Raw genomic sequence first — 3,621 nt, forward strand, 5'->3', positions numbered from 1 at the left:
CTGCCGATCAGTGGTGTGGGCGGGGTTATACAAAGCTCAGCATTCAGAGAAGTACTAGAGCTGCAGCAGATAAAACACTGATTTTATCAAAATAGCAGTAAGCAGCAAAAAGCGTGAGATATCACTGTAATCAGGGTCTCACCCCTTATATCATGCTGCTCTCAGATGGGGCATCTAAAACCGGGTGGCAGATTCCCTTATGATTTAACTTCACTTTCAGATGACTTTTTAGAATAAGGAGTACTATATAAGGAATAATTGCCACTCATTATACACTCCTGAGTGTACATGAATGTATGGGGAGTGTACATTATATGATGGGTATCCTGCATTTTTTCTCTGCATTATAAGCCTCAGCATTTACCTTTTCTGTGCTCTGCATTTACCTTTTCTGTGCTCTGCTTTTTCTCCCTCCAGCTCCCCCTTCCATAGGTTTATAGGGGCAGCGCAGACATTTTTGTTGAAATGAACCTGTGGCGTTCCTCCCGGTAGCGTTCGACTTCCGGTCACCGGGGTGGCACTGCTCTGTGTATAGGAAGTGGCGCCTGTAACTGCGACCCCTGTAGTGACTGACGGCAGCTCAGCATTAGGGCCGGCTGTCAATCAGGGCTGGGGGCACGGTTACAGCCGTCACTCTCTATACACAGAGCGGTGACTGAACCAGTGCCCCAGGTAATGGGGACAAAAATCAAAATGCCAGAATTACGTTTTTTTGGCTGCCACGGCATTGCAGTAGTGTAGTAAGCTCGGTTCTGTTCCCATATTTATGTAGTAAGCTCGGTTCTGTTCCCATATTTATGTAGTAAGCTCGGTTCTGTTCCCATATTTATGTAGTAAGCTCGGTTCTGTTCCCATATTTATATAGTAAGCTCGGTTCTGTTCCCATATTCATGTAGTAAGCTCGATTCTGTTCCCATATTTATGTAGTAAGCTCGGTTCTGTTCCCATATTTATGTAGTAAGCTCGGTTCTGTTCCCATATTTATGTAGTAAGCTCGGTTCTGTTCCCATATTTATGTAGTAAGCTCGGTTCTGTTCCCATATTTATGTAGTAAGCTCGGTTCTGTTCCCATATTTATATAGTAAGCTCGGTTCTGTTCCCATATTCATGTAGTAAGCTCGATTCTGTTCCCATATTTATGTAGTAAGCTCGGTTCTGTTCCCATATTTATGTAGTAAGCTCGGTTCTGTTCCCATATTTATGTAGTAAGCTCGGTTCTGTTCCCATATTTGTGTAGTAAGCTCGGTTCTGTTCCCATATTTATGTAGTAAGCTCGGTTCTGTTCCCATATTTATGTAGTAAGCTCGGTTCTGTTCCCATATTTGTGTAGTAAGCTCGGTTCTGTTCCCATATTTATGTAGTAAGCTCGGTTCTGTTCCCATATTCATGTAGTAAGCTCGGTTCTGTTCCCATATTTATGTAGTAAGCTCGGTTCTGTTCCCATATTTATTTAGTAAGCTCGGTTCTGTTCCCATATTTATGTAGTAAGCTCGTGTTATGTTCTGCTACCAGAGCTAAGGAAAGAGAGGAGATCTGTCCCTACGATAGAACTCAGCTTAATCCCTACGATGTAACAGGGGACCTGATCCTGCGATCAGACCTGCTAAAGTCCTAAGCTAGTCTGTACGGAGACCTATAGATGTGGGGAGGGAATCCCTACAAGTACTAAGGACTGGGAGGAATATGGGACACCTCCTAACAGAAATAGTAGCAGACAGACGAACAAACAAAATATATAGAACATAGAGGTCAGTAGACCAAGCAAACTAACAGAGTTAGATACAGAGCACAGGCTAGCTAGAAAGTAGATATACAATGAAGTCCAGCAAAGCCAGAAGGGCGGAGCAGGATTAAATAGGCCAACAAGGTCATGTGACCAGCAAAGGAAAAAAAACCTAACAGCAAGGTTCTAACAGTACCCCCCCTTCTAAGAGGATCCTCCGGATCCCCTAGGACCAGGCTTATCAGGAAATCTCCTGTGAAACGCTCTGATAAGTCTGGACGCGGAAACATCATCTGACCTCACCCAAGAGTTATCCTCGGGTCCGAAACCTTTCCAGGCCACAAGATACTGCAAACTACCTCTATACCGTCTAGAGTCAAGTATGCGAGAAATTTCATATTCCCCGTCCTCCACCACCGGAGGAACAGAGGCAGAGGCGTCACCATCCGACACAACAGCTTTTTTTAACAGAGAAACATGAAAGACCGGATTAATTCTCCAGGAGGTAGGAACCTCCAACCTAACAGCAGATTGGTTGACAACCTGAAGCACCTTAAAGGGCCCTACAAACTTTGGACCCAATTTCTTAGAAGGAATCCTCAACCGCAGATTCCTAGAGGACAACCAAACCATGTCACCAACAGCGAACAAAACCTCCTGTCGTTTCCTATCAAAGTAGTCTTTAGATTTTCTGTTGGCCTCCTGAAGATTACCACGCACATCCGTCCAAACTCTTTCCAAATCACCGGAAAAATTCTCCTCCTCAGGCACGGCAGATCCCAACTTGGAGAACGACCCAAACGACGGATGTCTCCCAGAACAACAAAAAAAAGGCGAACAACCAGCAGAAGAAGATGTGTGATTGTTCAGAGCAAATTCGGCAAGTGACAGAAACTCAGACCACCCCTCTTGATTGTCTGCCACAAAACAACGCAAGAACTGCTCAACATCCTGGTTTTTCCTTTCTGTCTGGCCATTAGATTCAGGATGATATCCGGACGAAAACGACAAATGAATTCCCAACCTGTCACAAAAGGCACGCCAAAAACGAGCCACGAACTGAGGACCCCTATCAGAAACAATGTCAGTAGGAACGCCATGAAGTCTGACAATTTCCTTGACAAAGGCCTTAGCGAGAGTTTTAGCGCAGGGCAGTTTGACGAAGGGAACCAAGTGACACATCTTGCTAAAACGGTCCACGACCACCCAGATGACAGTAAAACCCTCAGAGGGGGGAAGGTCAGTTATAAAGTCCATAGCCAAATGTGTCCAAGGAGCACTGGGGACCTCCAAAGGACAAAGCAACCCTGCAGCAGGAGTATGTGAGGACTTAGATCTAGCACATATAGTACATTGGCGCACCCACTTAATGACTTCCTTCTGCCATCCAGGCCACCAAAAACTGCGACCCACCAGTCTCTTGGTCTCAGAGATTCCGGGATGACCTGCCAACCGAGATTCGTGACACTCAACAAACAAATCTCTCCTAAAGGTCCCAGGCACAAACAACCTCCCATGAGGAGTGTTAGATGGGGCATTCTCCTGAGCTTTAAGAATCTCATCTTCCAAAACGGAGTCTAAAGCAGCTATCACAACACCTTCTTGTAAAATGTTTTCCTCTTTCTCAGCACCGACTATGGGAGAAAAACTGCGAGACAAGGCATCCGCCTTAACATTCTTAGTACCAGGGATGTAAGTAACGGAGAAATTAAACCGCGAGAAAAACAGTGCCCACCTAGCCTGACGGGCATTCAGGCGCTTGGCAGCATCAAGATATATCAGATTTTTATGATCCGTAAGAACCTGAACGGGAAATTCCGCACCTTCCAAGAAGTGGCGCCAGTGTTCAAATGCGAGTTTAATAGCCAATAATTCCCGATTACCAATATCGTAATTCA

This window comes from Phyllobates terribilis, unplaced genomic scaffold (genome assembly GCF_046119375.1).
Source record: "Phyllobates terribilis strain yellow unplaced genomic scaffold, ASM4611937v1 Scaffold_237__1_contigs__length_3040347, whole genome shotgun sequence".
NCBI lineage: Eukaryota > Metazoa > Chordata > Amphibia > Anura > Dendrobatidae > Phyllobates > Phyllobates terribilis.